Source organism: Stenella coeruleoalba, assembly GCF_951394435.1.
Source record: "Stenella coeruleoalba genome assembly, chromosome: 14".
Lineage (NCBI taxonomy): Eukaryota > Metazoa > Chordata > Mammalia > Artiodactyla > Delphinidae > Stenella > Stenella coeruleoalba.
Window position 1 is genome coordinate 54,068,540 of NC_137160.1, and position 18,960 is coordinate 54,087,499.

The 18,960-nt window shown below is 37.3% G+C and overlaps 1 long non-coding RNA gene across 1 annotated transcript in view; it reads left to right on the plus strand.

Annotated features, from left to right (window-relative positions):
* Positions 1 to 759: 759 nt before the first annotated feature.
* Positions 760 to 18,960, plus strand: part of LOC307197335 — a 46,491-nt gene continuing 28,290 nt past the window's right edge. Inside the window, exon 1 of the long non-coding RNA XR_013831386.1 lies at positions 760 to 846. This is a non-coding gene — a long non-coding RNA (uncharacterized lncRNA). The remainder of the gene's footprint in view (positions 847 to 18,960) is intronic.

Sequence of the window (18,960 nt, forward strand, 5' to 3'; positions counted from 1 at the left end):
AATTACTAGGTAACTAATCCTCATACCAGCTCACATGATGGATCCGATGTGGTCACTGTTCTGTTGTGCTCAAGGACCAAGAGGAGAAAAGAAAAGAATAATTGTACTCATTACTTATGGTGAATAATGAATTATTCTGTTTATTACTCATGAATCATTAGAATAGAATGAAATGAGAGCTACATAGGAATAGTTTAAAATGATTCAATTTCTCTGCTTCCAAAAACTGTTATTTATGCTCTTTTTTTTTTTTTTTTTTGCGGTACGCGGCCTCTCACCGTTGTGCCCTCTCACGTTGAGGAGCACAGGCTCTGGACGCGCAGGCTCAGCAGCCATGGCTCACGGGCCCAGCCGCTCCGTGGCATGTGGGATCTTCCCAGACTGGGGCACGAACCCGTGTCCCCTGCATCAGCAGGTGGACCCTCAACAACTGCGCCACCAGGGAGGCCCTATGTTCACTTTTTAACCGAAAACTTTCCTGCACTGCTATTTAATATTAACTTTTCTGCAACTTCCTTTTTGTCAAGTTTGATCATTTCATTCTATTCTGACTTCAAAAGCATACCAAAGTAACCTCCCCAGCACTATGCTCACACTTTTAGATGAGAAAAAAATTAGAAAGGTTTGGGTGGGATGAATGTTTAAAAGGTTCTAATAAGAATATCTGTTTTCAGATAGCTGTTTGCCTGATACTGACACTTTTTTTTTCTTATTCTGTGCTGTCCCTCAATCTTTGCTCTAAAAAACTTTTCTTCTTTTCTTCCTCTCCAGGGTTCCCAGCACAATGAGATTTGAGCTGATTAATTTCTTAAGCAGAAAAACGGTCATAAGATGTGGCACAGAAAGGTCAGTCTTGAATTTCATTGAAATATTTTGTTAAATCAGTAACAGCAAAGGTCAGTTGGGCTCCCAGAGAGGTTTTTGCATTTATTTTTCTGCCAGCCTCAAGATAGTTCACGTTTGTAGAATTCTATATTTGAAATGATCTGATTTCAATTTTAAGTATTGTGTGTGTTCAACACATAGACGCAAAAGATGAAGATTACTGAGCAATCATTAGTTAATACGTTTTGTTTAGTATATAATGGCAAAGTTCAGTGAAGAAAGTTGTGATATCCTCTAACATTTTAATATAAATATTTTATGAAATTATGTGATACTAAGAAATTGGGCAAAATGGACTCACAATAAAGAACACCGTTTATTGATGCAAACATTAAAAAGTACTCAGTGGTCAATTAGCCTAATTCCTTCACTATGCTGATAAAATAATCCATCCACTGATGTTAAGTAACTCTATTATACCACTTTCTCATGGTCTACAGAAGCAGCAGTACTCTGTCTAGTATGTTAGCAGTAAACCTCCTGACTCTTTAAGAGGCCATTGCCTGACCACATTTATTGTTTACAAAAAAATGCTACAAAAGACCTCATTTGCCTTGAAGTGTTTAATCCATCTTCTTTCCTTATATTATTTAAAAGTCCTGCTTGCTTAGAAAGAAACTTCTACTGTGGCCAAGAGGGAATAACAGAGTCTGAATTTTTCCTCCTATTAAAAACAAACCAGAGAGAGAGGTAGGGAGAGATTGAGAAAGAGACAGAGATAGAGAGATGGAGAGAAACATACAAACCAATGGTTTTCAAGATACTGAACATTAGGCAACAAAGGGCAATGAACCCTGAAAGATGGGAAACAAAGGAAGTAAGCCGCATGATTGCTACTGCTTAATGCCTGGAGTCTGTAGACCATGGCAGAGTGAGGAAGAACCCAGGAAGAACCCAGTAGACTCCCTGATTAAAGGAGGTGAACCCGACCTCTAGGGTTCATAGGGGCCAAGGCATCTATGGTTTACAACCCACAGTAATGAAGAGGAAAGACCTGTACAAAGAGGTGACTCTGGAGCTCTTCAGAAGGTACTCGTTGGTATTCAACAGAGTACTGATGGGCCTATGCATGTGTAGAAACAAACTAAGGCTAAGGAAAGAACCATCTAAGGTGATTAGAGGTGGAAGTACCCAGCACCCACACAGTGCCTCAAAAAGTACCAAGTCCCACCAGACAGAATGGAAAACCTCATAATTCACAAGGTATTGAGTAGGTAATTCAGAAAGGTCTTGCCTTAGCCAAAGGGAAAAATTAGCCCTAAACTATATGTTGCTCTGAGCCACACTGACAAACCTTAAAAGCAAGACAGGAATTGCTTTCTAAGTAATTACACTTAGAAAAAGTTTAATCTGAAAACTTAATATTTAGAGAAATTCAAAAATATCTAGTAACCAAAAAGGTAAAATTTGCAATGTCTGGCATCCAATCAAAGATGCCAGGCATCTAAAGACCCATAATGAGGAGGAAAATCAACCAATCAAAACTGACCCAGTATTGACACCAATATTAGAATTAACAAACATTAAAAAAAGTATTATACCTGTTCAAGATGTTTAAAAAGTTGAATATAGACATGTAAAATATAATAAAGACTCAAATAAAATGTCTAGAAATTTAAACTACAATGAAATGAAAAGTACATTGAAAGGAATTAACAGAAAATTAGACATGGTAGAAGAAAAAATAGTAAACTTGAATACATCACTCTAGAAACTATCCAAAATGAATACAGAGGACAAAAAAAACAAAAGAATGAAACAAAATTACATCAGTGAACTGTGGAAAACGTGAAGTGGCCTAATGTGAATGTAATTGGATTTTGCAAAGAAAAGGAGAGAGATGAGGGAACAAAAAGTTTGAAGAAAAAAATGAACAAATAATAGAATATTTACCAAGATATGCCACAATATAAGCCAGAAAACAGGTCTCATTAAAGTTAAAAGGATTCAAGTCATATATAATATGTTCTCTGACCAAAATGAAATGAAATTAAAAATAAATAAGAAAGATGTCCCTGGAAAATCTCCAACTATATGGGAAATATGTAAAATATTTTACTTCTATTGACTTCTTCTTTGACCCATGGGTTATTTCATTTTGACTTGAATGGAAATGAACATTCTTTTATCAAAATTTGTGGAATGCCACTAAAGTCAGAATTTAGAAAGAAATTTATAATTTTCATCATCTATATTAGAGAAGAAGGAAGGTCTTAAATCATAGATCTCAGCTTCTACCTTAGTAAATTAGAAAAAGAAGAGAAAAGTTAAACCCAAACTAAGCATAAAAGAAATAATATCAAAATGGAAATTAGTTACAGAGGAAACCAAAGAGAGAGAGAGAGAGAGAATGAATGAATGAATGAACCATGGATTTTATTTTTCTTTTGCTCTTTTCCAAGTAAAAATAATTAAGATAATTTTTAGAGTGAGAAAGACTTTGCAAAGATACACAAGTTCTTGTATAATATAAATCTGTTTTCTCAACACATCATTATTAAGTGTTGTTCTTTGTCCGGCTAAGTGTTAATGATAAACTGAAGCACTGAGACAGAGTCACAGACCTCACGGAGATCACAATACAATAGCTGGGAAAGGAAGAGTGCCCAACTGCTAGCAGCCTGATGAGTCCAAGTCTCCATCATTCTTAGTTAAATGACAGCAGAAAAAAAGCTGCCAGTACTCAGCTGGGATTTCTGGAGTTCAGCGGTATTTGAAGGATATGTCAAAAAGAAAAAAGGTACAGAAGTTCTGTTCAAAATAAAATGGGAAACTAGAGCTAAATTAAGCAGGGATGAGTGACTCACGTTAGTCTTAGAAATAAGCATTATTTAGACCAACAAGCTCATGAAAATCGAGATATTGTAGAAAGCTAACTTACTGTGGGTTCTTGTGTTACCCTCAGTAATTCATGCCTTGTATAGTTCTAGCCATTTCACCTAGCAAATCAAAGTCAGATACCTGTTGGTGGGGTGGTACTAAACAGTCATGAATTCCTCATTCAAATTAGCATAGCTCAAAATCTTCTAAAGTAAAACAGTTTTTAAATTTTTTATTCATTTTTATTGGAGTATAGTTGCTTTACAAGGTTGTGTTAGTTTCAGCAAAGTGAATCAGTTATACATATACATACATCCACTCTTTTTTTTTTTTTTTTTTTGCGGTATGCTGGCCTCTCACTGTTGTGGCCTCTCCCGTTGCGGAGCACGGCCTCCGGACGCGCAGGCTCAGCGGCCATGGCTCACGGGCCCAGCCGCTCCGCGGCATGTGGGATCCTCCCGGACCGGGGCACGAACCCGTGTCCCCTGCCTCGGCAGGCGGACTCTCAACCACTGCACCACCAGGGAAGCCCCTGCAACCATTTTAAAACATTCTCATTAAGGAATGATAAAATCTCATATAAATGTTAATATCTTCCACAGCAAGTAGCTCTTAGGAATTTAAAAAAAAATGTTTGATAGAGAAATACTGGTGAATGAATGAGGTGAAGGAGACCACAGGTTTCAAAAGTGTATATTCCATTGCAAGGAACTCATACTCACTTCTTTGGTCCATTGAGAAACAGTCAAATAATTCTTGTCGATAGGAAGCTCAACTAGTTCTAACTTATTCCTTATGTTGTTTCTTAGAGATCTGTCTTCAGCCTTCTGACTAAATATAAACGCAGAATACGGAATTTATTCTAACAAGTTCTCAAACACATTTTGCTAGAGCTGTGATCCTTATAGCAGCATTAAGATCCAAGAAAATAAAACACGAGTCTGTGGCCTTTCAATAGTATTTGTTTCCAGAAGGATGAGTATTTATGTTTGAAAGGTTCTGTACTAGAGATAAATGAACATATTAATATAATTTTCGGAAAGGATATCTGAGGTCAAAGTTATGAAGCTTTATAAATCACTGTGAGAAAAATTATCTGGATCTTGAAAATAGGGGAAGTTTACTAGGTATTCTCTCAGTGAGGGGCTTGTACCTTCGATTAACTTTATACAGTCTGGACTATTTTACAACTTCACTGGAGCAGAGGTTAATTTGAAGATTTTTGTCTGGTGGCGAGGCAAATATTTTCACTTTGGTATGACAGATAAACCCCCAAATTATAGTTTATTGTAACCTGTGTTCTATCAAACTCAGCTATCTTATTTTAACATTCCCTTCCTAATCTGCCTTTAAATAGCTTCTTAGATGCTCTTTAGACTAGTTTAACCATCTTAACAGCACATTAATGTAATGAATTCAATACAGTCTTGGACATACGCTCATGTTATATTTGTATGAAAATTATGTCTTTCAATCTTTTGAAAAAATTTGCTTTAACAATAGTTACATTTTACTTACTACCCTTTCTATTTCAGTGGGTCTTGCAATCCTTCTTTAAGAGGCTCTAAATGGATAGGATGGCATGAATTCTATAATACAAGCCTAGTCCTGTCTCTGACTACTTGTGTAACCCTGAGTAACTCATTAACTCCTCATTCATAAATGATGAGAGATTGTACTGGTTGGCATATAAGTGTGATTTCTAAAGAGTGAGTGATAAGTAGGTACGATTTGAGACCTATTTCTTACTTAAATTTTAGAACATCCATTGCAGAGGATAGACATGACCATTCATTGGATATTAAGGCTTCACTTCCTCAGCACATGTACTGAAACTGGAGCAACACTAAAGATATTGGCATGAGCCCGACATAAATAATTTTATGAATCAGTCCATATTTCATGCTACCTTCCCCACAAAGCTTACCCTGATTCCTCCAGCCCGAAGCAGTATCTCCCTCCCTCAAAACTACAAGTGTACTTTATATATATCCCTTACATGTTATATGACTTTGTGTGTGTGTTTACCCCCATCTATTCAATTACAAATAGGAAGCGGTGGGGCCATGTGGTTCTACCAAGGCTGCACTTCTCAGTGAGGGGAACTTGGGACCTACCATTATCTATTTTTCTATATAAATTAATATAAATACTGGGAGAGTATAAACTGTATCAGCAGTGGCTATCTTTCTGGGATATAATGCATGTAAGTTACTCTCATATTCATTAGAAAAAAACAATTTTGATTTGGGTTAAAACAAAATAAAAATAAAACAAGCAAATAAAACTTCAGAGGCCTCCCTTATTATATAAGGTAACATCTGAACTTCTTGGATGTCCTATTCATGTTCACCATTTGGCTCCAACCTGTATGTCCAGACCGAGCTCTCATTATCTTTTCCAATAAATTCTATTCCACAGCCATGCTGGAATTTTGTGGACCAGCTTTCTCAAATGTTAAAAATAATAAATGGAGTCTGGTCCACATACACCATGATCAAGTGGGGTTTATCCCAGGAATGCAAGGATTCTTCAATGTACACAAATCAATCAATGTGATACAGCCTGTTAACAAATTGAAGGAGAAAAACCATATGATCATCTCAATCGATGCAGAGAAAGCTTTTGACAAAATTCAACACCCATTTATGATAAAAAACCATCCAGGAAGTAGGCAGAGAGGGAACTTTCCTCAACATAATAAGGGCCAGATATGACAAACCCACAGCCAACATCGTCCTCAATGGTGAAAAACTGAAAACATTTCCACTAAGATCAGGAACAGGACAAGGTTGCCCACTCTCACCACTATTATTCAACATAGTTTTGGAAGTTTTAGCCACAGCAATCAGAGAAGAAAAAGAAATAAAGGGAATCCAAAGCAGAAAAGAAGAAGTAAAGCTGTCACTGTTTGCAGATGACACGATATTACACAAACAGAATCCTAAAGATGCTACCAGAAAACTACTAGAGCTAATCAATGGATTCGGTAAAGTAGCAGGATACAAAATTAATGTACGGAAATCTCTGGCATTCCTATACACTAATGATGAAAAATCTGAAAGTGAAATTAAGAAAACACTCCCATTTACCACTGCAACAAAAAGAATAAAATATCTAGGAATAAACCTACCTAAGGAGACAAAAGACCTGTATGCAGAAAACTATAAGACACTGAGGAAATAAATTAAAGATGATACAAATAGATGGAAAGATATACCATGTTCTTGGATTGGAAGAATCAATATTGTGAAAATGACTATGCTAGCCAAAGCAATCTACCGATTCAATGCAATCCCTATCAAACTACCACTGGCATTTTTCACAGAACTACAACAACAATTTTCACAATTTGTATGGAAACGCAAAAGACTCAGAGCTTTCTGAAATGCTCTTCCTAGGTTGTAATTCTCAAATTTGGCTCGAATAAAATTGTCCGTTTCTTTCTTAGATCAATTGATTAATTTTTCATCAACACAAGAGATCATCGAAAAATCATAGATAATTAAATTAGATGCAGGTCAATGTTCCCTTTAAATCTTAGATTCCAGGTATCTTTAGACATACAACTGTGGAAACCTAAATACTGACAAAGGCATGGAAATCAACATATAATCTCAAACATAGCTGTACTCTAAGCTCTGTAAAGTCAGGGACTTTGTTCAACTAACTCAGCACTCTATTCTCAATACCTAAGACAATTTCTGACACATAGCAGGCATTCTTAGGCATTTGTTAATTGAATGAAGGTAGGATCATGAATACATGTTACTTAGGTTGCAATTATTTTTATGATACTTTGATAAGCTTACGATTAGTTTCAGTGTCATTTATCATGATTTTAGTGACATATATAGTATTAATTTTTCTTATTTTTATAGTTGAAAACTAACCATGGGAAAATTTCCATTTCATATGATAGAGTTTTCTCTTCTCCTCTGTCAATCACACCAATTGCTTACCAGTTACAGCTGGATGATGCTGTACTTCTGAGTATCCTCTGTGTGCAACTCTCATATGTTTTTCATAGGCCCTTTGGCCTACGTAATTAATAATAATTTTTTATTCATTTTCCTTTCTTCCTAAGACATAGCTATTCTTGCTTGGCAGTCACTTGAGAAAACAGGGAGATGGGAGGGGAAGAAAAAAGAAAAGAAAACAGTCCTTTGTTCAAATTATCAAATTCTTAAAACCACCTCACGTCAACAGGAAGATGGTACATGCTAAAGAATTATATAAGGAATTATTATATAAAGAATTATATAATTGAAAGAAAGGGGACAAAGGCATTAAGAGAAAGGGCTCCATAATGAATCTTCTGGAAGGTTTCAGAGAAAGAGCAGCTGGGTTCTCATGGCAATAAAACATAGTGGAATCTACTGATAAAATATGGTGATGAGTGCTTTCAATATGTTAAAAAATATGGTCATTTAACAAACATATATTTCAAAGTGCTTGAAGATGTTTAACTGGAGAATATAATGATCTGAAAGACTACATTTATGAGTCAACAATAATAGCTATATTTTAAATACTATCTTTCATAGGATTTAAGAAATGAGGAAAGTTGTTTCTGTACTTGTAAATTTTGCTGAAACCTTTTTTTTTTTTTGAATGACTTTAGAATTTTTTTAAGTAAAGGGTAAAATTTTTAGGAGCTTGATACCATTTCACTTAATGCTATGATTTGAACATTTCAGCACTATTATAAAAAATGACCAAAACAAGGGTAGGGTTACAAATGTAAATGCCAGAGCTAATGATTGTGATACAAATATACTGTGGAAACAGCATGGCTCAGTAACTAAGCCCACAGATTAGAAACAGATATACCATTTAATTCTAATTTTTTTTCTGGGCGCTAGCTTTATTTCTTATCAGCAAACTATGTAACATCACATTTATTTATCCAGGTGAAGAGTAAAAATGGTGCAAACAAGCCAAAATAGCAAATAACTTCTCATTATATTTAATTTTTACATTGAAAACTGTTCAATTTTACATCAGAATAAGTTGAATATAGTTGCTATCTTAGAGTATCGCAACACCTCACAAATACATGATGAAATTACGCATAAGACATTTGAAAAGCTGTTTTTCTCTTTCTACTACCCAGTTCAACCCATCCCTGCAACAGCACCACCTATCCAACTAAGTGCCAACCTACATGGAAGAAGCTGCCTTTTTCTGTGTTGTCTGGCTCTTTGGTTCAAACACCCCCAAGTTGAAAGAAAACATAATTTTAAACTGAGAAAATATTTCAAACTTTCTACCTTTCATATTCTAGTCAGGATAAAATGGTGATAAAGGAATTAAAATCAGGTTCTCACAGAGACAGCTGGCCCCCATGTTCATTGCAGCATTATTCACTACAGCCAAGATGCGGGAACAACTTAAATGTCCACAGACAGATAAACAGATTTTTTAAACGTGGTATATACATGCAATGGAATATTATTCAGCCTTTAAAAAAAAAGAAGGAAATACTGCCGTTTGTAACAACATGAATGGACCTGGAAGCCATGCTGATTGAAACAATCCAGACACAGAAAGACAAACACTGGATGATCTCACTTACATGGGAATATGAAACAGTTAAACCCATAGTAGTGGAGGCTACAGTGGTGGATGGGTGCCAGGGACCAGGGGGACAGGAAATGAGGAGGTGATGGTCAAAGGGCACAAGTTTCAGCTACGCAAAGTAAGTTGTAAAGATCTACTATACAGCATAGTGCCCATAGCTAATGATACTGTTTTGTATGCTTAAAATTTTCTAAGAAGGTAGATCTTATGTCATATTCTTACCACCCACACACACAAATCATGATAATAATAATAATTAGAAGGAGGTGGGAGGAAATTTTGGGAGGTGACAGATATGTCTATAACCCTGGTGGTGACAGTTTTATGGGCGTATACTTATCCCCAGACTCATTCCAGACTCATCAAGTTGTATATGTTAAATACATACAGATACATACAGCCTTTTACATGTCAATCATGCCTCCATTAAGTGTTTTCCTTTATTTTTTATTTATTTACTTTTGACCACACCACGTGGCTTGTGGGATCTCAGTTCCCCGACCATGGATTGAACCCAGGCCCTCGGCAGTGAAATCATGGAGTCCTAACCTCTGGATCACCAGGGAAGTCCCTAATTTTTAAATTTATTTTTTTAAGTTTTTAAGTGTTTTTCCTAAGGAATGAAATGGTGATACCAGCAAAATACTTATAATAGAGAATATGGGATAGGGAGGGTGGGAGGGAGACGCAAGAGGGAGGAGATATGGGGATGTATGTTTATGTATAGCTGATTCACTTTGTTATACAGCAGAAACTAACACACCATTGTAAAGCATTTATACTCCAACAAAGATGTTTAAAAAAATGTTAATAACAGTTGTTATTAGCAACAATAACAGTTGTTACAGATGAACACATGTACATGTTTCTTCAGTTTCCCCATTTGAAAAATGAAAAAGATAACGAGGTTAAAAAACCTACCTATGAGCTAATTGTGGAGAATAACCAAGGGTATTGTCATTCAGATGCTAGCAGAATGCCCCCAAACATTAACTGTTGTACTCCACCTCCAAAACTTCCATTTTTCCATAAAAACTGGAATGCAGCAGTATGGTATTTGTCATCAGGCTTTCTGGATGCGACAGTGGTATTGCACAGCTTCTGCAAATGTCACTATTGGCTGCCGATAATTGGAATCATTGAACCATTTGGTGGATCTGGGCATTATCTAGTGAGTGTGTAACAATTTTAACTCAACGTTATGTAAACTGACTTAATATAAACTAACGTCGGTTCAGTATGTATATTATGCTGATGTATAGAGTCAACAAGAGGGAGATTTTAAACTCTAGCTCCTGTCCTCTAGTAGATTATAGATGTAAAGTAGTACATTACTCTAAAGGAACAAAACAGTAAGGTTATAAAGAGTGGTTTCTTTGTTAAATCTTATGCCTTATTGTTCATTCATTTTAATAAACGTATCTGTATTGATACCAACTTCTGAGCTTAAAGCAGAAGATGCCAGGATAAATGAGATGTAGCCACTTCAATCAAGGAACTCTCAGGGAAGTGCAGAGACAGACATTTAAACAAGTAGGTACAATATGAGGAGTTAAACACTGTAACTGAATCATTGTTTTAAGTGTAGTGGAAATGGAGAGGGAGTTCATAACTAGATATTAGGACATGAAGTAAAGCTTCACTGAAGATGAGGCATTTTAACTCTTCCAGAATCAAAATAGTCAGGACCAAGAAGGTAAAGTTAGTAAAGGGGAGAAAATTCTAGACAAGAGGAGCTGGGAGTGTGTGGGAAGAGCCTGATACTGAGTTTTGATGCTGTTTTAATTTTTCTTTGCTCGTAGGAGAAGAAACAGAAAAAGCAATAGAGCCAAGAGATGTGAACTATAGGAGCTAAGATATAAGTTCAGAAAGGGAGTAACTTAAGGAAAGACTGAAGGGCACATCTGAGGCTGCCTAGGGATACTTTGTTCCAGCAAACTGGCCCGTACAGAAATAGAGGGTGAGGAGGTGGGGAAACTGCTTACGACAGAGACAAAATAATTAAGACATGAATCCCAACAGAATGAGTTGATCCAGAAACTTTATCCTAACTTACAGATGCTTCAAGCTGAGTGGTTCTGCAAAACACTAGGTAAATAACAAAGACTCCAGAAATGCAAAAGGATATAGGAATAGGACTAGAATAGCAATCTAAATATCATACAGAAAAGACTATAAGGAACATCAAGAAAAATGAGTCTGTCAAACATGTATATTCTAAAATTACATAATTCCAATGTTACTATTTCTGATGGAACGTAAATTCCTTTGGTTCGCACTTTGACATTTAGAGTACTTTAAAATTTTCACCAAGAGCCTAGTGATTCAGTCATGAAAGCCCTAATTCTACAGAATGTATAGCCTTAATTCTTGGCTGTATTCTGGAGCTGCCTTGCTTCACCCAGCTGACCTCCTGTGTCTGAGTTCAACCATGTGTAAGCTCGGGGCACATCTCAGTGCAAGCGCCTAATGTGGCTCAAGACGCCGCTGGAATCCAATAAATACTGATTGACAGTAATAGAGACAGTACCATTCTTCTTAGATATGTTGTCACTCTGCCTGCAGGAAATCACCAACAGTCTGTGCTCTTCAGGACAGTTTCCATGACAGCAGAAATTAAACACCAGAAAACTCGAAGCTACACAGAAGTCATGGGACATCACTCAGAACCTTGCATCATTCATGACTTTCTGTATTGTGTTGGCACAAAGAACAGACTGAGAATTTTCAATATGTCTGTGCTGTGAGCAGTAAAACTCTGGTGGCCAGGCCATGGCTCTCAGGGGATTACAGTCTTGCAAAGCTAAGTTACAAATTCTTGGAGTAGAGGATGGTGAGGTTCATAGTCCCTTCTCAAGTTTTAGCCTCAGTCAAAGAGGGGAGAACTTTTCTGGACTCCTTGAAGCTGTACTGGAGAGAGGATGTCTAGACTCTCAGTACACTTCTTTGCACCTTGCCCGGTTTAGAGTGGCCAATCTTATTGGGCAGAATTTGACATAGTCACTGGGCTACATTATTACTAGTTGCAATACCATTCTCCAAAAGACATCTCTCGTGTGCAGTTTCCTCCTGAACTTTCTGTCTCTGTCATCATGGACCTTGCACTTGTGACTGCTTGTGTGCCATCCTCACTACTGTATCGATGGCCTTGACTCTGCTCTGAGAAGGGCCAGTTTTCTCTCCCTGTTTGTCTTCACATCCTCCTAAAAATATGAGGACAAAGACAAATCTATTCCAAGTTTCATTTCATCTTTAAACCTAAGCCAAGACTTTTTTTAGTCAGCTTTTGCCAGTACTTTCCATTGTCGTCTATGATACTTACATTAAGAAAATGAGCAGTTCATGATTCTTGTGGGAGGGGTGAGTGTAATATCTATATTTTCTGTTTAAAATTAAAATTATTGATCCAGTATACGACAATAGCAATGACAGCTAGTACGCCAGGTATTCCTTTCAGCACTTTACACGTATTAAGTAATCCACTCCTCCAAACAATCCTATGTAGCAAATTGCTATCACTAGAGCCACTCTAACTACACAGACATTGAGGCACAGAAAAGCCCAGTAAGTCGCCCAAGATCCACAAGAAGTGAGTGTCTAAGTCAGGAGTGTAAATCCAGGCAGGACTCAAGAGCCTGAGTTTTCAAATACAATACTATTGTATCTCTTCAAATACTACAGCATGAGTAAACTAAAATATATGGGGACTTCCCTGGTGGTCCAGCGGTTAAGAATCCGCCTTCCAATGATGTGGGTTCAGTCCCTGGTCAGAGAACTAAGATCCCACATGCCCTGGAGCAACTAAGCCCACTCACCACAACTACTGAGCCCGGGTGCTCTGGAGCCCATGAGCCACAACTAGAGAGAAGCCTGCATGCCACCACGAAGATCCTGCATGCCTCATCTAAGACCCATGAAGCCAAATAAATAAAAACAAAGCCAGAATCAGAATCTACCATCTCCATAAAAAAAATAAAATAAAATATATGGAGATGGTGAACCTTATATAAAAATCACAGTATACGCCAAACATTTCAGACTTTTCATTTCAAACATTGCTGAAGTCCAGGCAAATGTATAGAATGGATGAAGACTTTAAAACAATGGTTAATACATTTGAAGAATACCCACAGGAAGCATGAAGGAATCTGGGGAGAGTTAAAAAGATGAGCACTGTAGTTTCAAGTGCTATTTACCTTTAAAAGGTAAATGTCCCTCATGAAGGGTTCTTTGAACCTTTGGAGGCAATATTATGAAATAAGTTTGAAACTTCGGCCACAGTTTGTTGTTCTGGTAAAACGAAAATAATGTACCTCGATAATAATTCCCATGCTCGCCTGGATCGGGCTTGAGGAAGTTGAGGGGCCGTTATGCGGCTGAGCCATAGCTGCGCGGGGCAGGGCCGGACCTCGAGGGGTCTCCTCCCTTTGCCCCCAAAGTCAGCAGGGAACAGCCGCTGCCCGGCAGGAGCCTGGCCCCGCTGGGTGAAGTCCTGAACCCCGGAAACTCCGACCAAAGAGCATCGGCAAGAATGGAGCTGGTCCCCACAAACCTCCCAGCGTCCAGGGGAGGGTCACACAGCGGCTCTGGAAGGATTCCTGCGAGTTCCTCTGGTTCACACCCCACTCTTTGACCCTCTCCTCTTCTGATTGGACAATAGTTAAAGCCTCACGTCGAGGAGACAAAGCAGCAGCTGGACCATGGTGGATCCACTGAACCTTGTTACTAAGGGAAAATGCAGCCATGCTGTGTGAAGAGGGGGTCTTTTTTTTTTTAACATCTTTATTGGGGTATAATTGCTTTAAAATGGTGTGTTAGTTTCTGCTTTATAACAAAGTGAATCAGTTATACATATACATATGTTCCCATATCTCTTCCCTCTTGTGTCTCCCTCCCTCCCACCCTCCCTATCCCACCCGTCCAGGTGGTCACAAAGCACTGAGCTGATCTCCCTGTGCTATGCGGCTGCTTCCCACTAGCTATCTACCTTACGTTTGGTAGTGTATATATGTCCATGCCTCTCTCTCGCTTTGTCACAGCTCCCCCTCCCCCCTCCCCATATCCTCAAGTCCGTTCTCCAGTAGGTCTGTGTCTTTAGTCCTGTCTTACCCCTAGGTTTTTCATGACATTATTTTTCTTAAATTCCATATATATGTGTTAGCATACGGTATTTGTCTTTCTCTTTCTGACTTACTTCACTCTGTATGACAGATACTACATCTATCCACCTCATTACAAATAGCTCAATTTCGTTTCTTTTTATGACTGAGTAATATTCCATTGTATATATGTGCCACATCTTCTTTATCCATTCATCCGATGATGGGCACTTAGGTTGTTTCCATCTCCGGGCTATTGTAAATAGAGCTGCAATGAACATTTTGGTACATGACTCTTTTTGAATTTTAGTTTTCTCAGGGTATATGCCCAGTAGTGGGATTGCTGGGTCATATGGTAGTGCTATTTGTAGTTTTTTAAGGAACCTCCATACTGTTCTCCATAGTGGCTGAACCAATTCACATTCCCACCAGCAGTGCAAGAGTGTTCCCTTTTCTCCACACCCTCTCCAGCATTTATTGTTCCTGGATTTTTTGATGATGGCCATTCTGACTGGTGTGAGATGATAGCTCATTGTAGTTTTAATTTGCATTTCTCTAATGATTAATGATGTTGAGCATTCTTTCATGTGTTTGTTGGCAGTCTGTATATCTTCTTTGGAAAAATGTCTCTTTAGGGCTGCTGCCCATTTTTGGATTGGGTTGTTTGTTTTTTTGTTATTGAGCTGCATGAGCTGCTTGTAAATTTTGGAAATTAATCCTTTGTCAGTTGCTTCATTTGCAAATATTTTCTCCCATTCTGAGGGTTGTCTTTTAGTCTTGTTTATGGTTTCCTTTGCTGTGCAAAAGCTTTGAAGTTTCATTAGGTCCCATTTATTTTTGTTTTTATTTCCATTTCTCTAGGAGGTGGGTCAAAATGGATCTTGCTGTGATTTATGTCATACAGTGTTCTGCCTATGTTTTCCTCTAAGAGTTTGATAGTTTCTGGCCTTACATTTAGGTCTTTAATCCATTTTGAGCTTATTTTTGTGTATGGTGTTAGGGAGTGATCTAATCTCATACTTTTACATGTAGCTGTCCAGTTTTCCCAGCACCACTTATTGAAGAGGCTGTCCTTTCTCCACTGTACATTCCTGCCTCCTTTATCAAAGATAAGGTGACCATATGTGCGTGGGTTTATCTCTGGGCTTTCTATCCTGTTCCATTGATCTATCTTTCTGTTTTTGTGCCAGTACCATACTGTCTTGATTACTGTAGCTTTGTAGTATAGTCTGAAGTCAGGAAGCCTGATTCCTCCAGCTCCGTTTTTCATTCTCAAGATTGCTTTGGCTATTCGGGGTCTTTTGTGTTTCCATACAAATTGTGAAATTTTTTGTTCTAGTGCTGTGAAAAATGCCATTGATAGTTTGATAGGGATTGCATTGAATCTATAGATTGCTTTGGGTAGTAGAGTCATTTTCACAATGTTGATTCTTCCAATCCAAGAACATGGTGTATCTCTCCGGGGTCTGTTGTTTGTTTTTAGTTTAAGAACCTCTTTTCACAAAAGAGTGATCAATACTGGCCCAAAATAAACTTGATAAATAATTAAACTGCCTGGGCATAGCGTTCCCACAGAGGTATTTGTTCTTTCAATACACAAATAAAGAGATTCAAAAGTAATAATAATAATATCCACAGTTGGTTTACTAGAGAGGAAATGTTTAGCCCTAATTTCCATTGTTATTAGTATGTAAGGAAATGTGACTTCTACACTTATGGGGAATATTAACAGGTACAACATTTCAAAACCTTAAAACTCTCTTTGACCCAGGAATTCCACGTCTGAGTATTTACCCTAAGGAAATAGAGATGCGTAAATTATTTAAATACAAAAGTGAGTATTGCATCAGTAATATCTGAAACACTGAATAATTGGAAACCATATACATCTCCAACAAGAGGAACGTGGTTAAAAGAATCAAAGTATTGCATACATGTAATAGAAGGCTATGCAACCATTAAATCAGGACTGGAAAGAATATTCAATAACATTGTATAGTTAGGTTTTAAAAAAAAGGCAAACAAAAAACTGTAAAAAGTGATCTCAACTTTCAAAATGCAAATTTGTTTAAAATTAAGAAACACATAAAACAAAAAATCAGTAATACTCTGAGTCTTATGGGATATTTTTATTCTTTCTTAATGTTAATCTTGATTCTGTAAACTTGCATCAGGTACACTTATTTTCCTTGACGTAAATAAAAATGAATATAACTTGGTAATGAGTTGCCTCTAAACGTAATATTACAGTATATTTCAAAGCAAAAAATCTGATTATAAAATTTGTCATAGTCTGTTTGCTCTTATAGGCTATTCATAAACTATGACATAAACCAAAAGTAAGGTGAATTAAAATTGTGTGAGTTGTTATGGATTCGCTGCTGAAAAGTAAGGCAAGAGTAATAGACCGATAATGATCCAATAATGATCTTTAAGTATTTTAAAACAGAAGTCAACTCACTGAATAATATTCTTCGAAAGTGGAGGGATATACTATGGACTAAAACTCAACCTTTAGTAAAAGAAAAGAACAAGAGAGAAAATAGAAAGGATAAAGTGATGTAGAAAGGGTAAAGATCTTAGTTTCCTTTCTTTTACACCCATAATGGCGATGTTGTTAATAAGTGTACCATAAAACTTCCCTTAATTCTACTCATTGAATCAAATGAGTTGTTTCCAAAACCTGCATCTGCAAAAAATGTCCTCTGTGAATAAATACAAGGGACATGAAGAATTAATAGGCAAGGGTTTCCCTGGTGGCACAGTGGTTGAGTCCGCCTGCTGATGCAGGGGACCCGGGTTCGTACCCCGGTCCGGGAAGATCCCACATGCCGCGGAGCGGCTGGGCCCGTGAGCCATGGCTGCTGAGCCTGCGCGTCCAGAGCCTGTGCTCCGCAACGGGAGAGGCCACAGCAGTGAGAGGCCCACGTACCGCAAAAAAAAAAAAAAAAAAAAAAAAAAAAGAGTGCACATTCTGGAAATCAAATCCTTTCTCTGCCACCTACTGTGTAAATGGGGACAAATTACTTTCCTTCTCTTTGCCTCAGTTTCCACATCTGTAAAATGAGAATAATTACAGAACCTCTTCTCTAGGGCTGTCGTGAGAACCAAATAATATTTGTGAGATGCTTAGAGTAACGCCTGGCAGATAGTAAATTGCGTTAACTAACCTACCTAACCTAAAAAAATATTTCATTTCCATGAATAGCTAAATGTAAGGTTAGACAATAGAATGCACTCTTTGATGAGGAGAACAGAGTTAACAGGAGGTGGCACTTGGTATTACTCCATACAGTGATGGGAAGAGAATTTATCACCCAACAGCTATCCTTCCTATGGACCATTCCAAATGTGTAGGCACAAGTGGCACAACTCAGTTTTAGGGTTTGCAGAGGCCACTACAACTGTCAATGAAATGGAAAACTCTGTAATACATTTAAAGAAATAACCTGAAGTATACTGAAGTATCTTTACTTCCATTAATTTTCTTGCCTCCCAATGCTGACAGCTCTAGCTAAATAAGGAATAACTCTTAGTAATTATCTGATATAATTTTTCTATTTTTTGATATATAACTAGGTCATAGAATAAGTCTGGAAGTAACAGACTAAATATTTTAAAAGATCTTCATGCATTATTTTTAATTTCCTGCAAGAGGAAAAATTGCAATTTTCTATGGAAATTTCACAGAAAGTTAAAAATGTTACAGATATGGAAACTTTTCAACAGTTCTTTTAGCCTATAAATTTTTGGATAAACCAAACAGAGATATGAGAACCTCTTTTCAGTAAAGTAAGTAGGTTAAAACATTGTAATTGTCAGAACGACGGTCAAGGATGCTCCTTTTCCCTCATCTTCCCTTAATGTCAGGTTTTGTCTTTTTCCCTTGATATGTTCTCTCAGTCTTTAAATGGCTTCTCTGCATACTGAATGAAAATATGCCGGCCAATTCGAATCTTTGTCGCCACTCAGCATACTGAAAATCAATTTATAAATAGCAAGCTTGAAAGGTCTAGCTTGGAAAATACAAAAGCTCAAGGAGGAATCATGCAGGATGAGCAGCTGGCCTTTCTTCTCGTAGAATAGCAGTTTATAAACTTCCTCTCTCTCTGAGGCTTTTGCACCATACTGGGAAACTTCCAAATATAACTCCATTACAGAGTCATCTGAAGAAGCTAAAAAACATCCATGCTGATCCACAGTGTAAACCGTATGACGTCCAATATTTGTCAAAACATTTCACCTCTGCAGCCACTGAACCTGTAATGACAAGGACTAAGAATGGGTTGACAGCAAGAGCACAATTAGTACTCGCTGGAGAAAACTGAAGGGAAGTTTGAAATAAATCTTTAAGAGTAGAAGACATACTTTTAAAAAAAAGAGTGTTTTTCTGGACATTTAAAAATATACTAGAAAATTTCCCACCATTAAATGCCTTAAGTATTCTAAAGTTTTGATTTTCATTTTCCTTAGCCCACAGATCTTGACAACCAACAACACTTATTAAGATCCTCTTGTACTTGGAACTTCATTGGGCATCATCTTGTATTTTATTTTTGCTCAGAGATATATT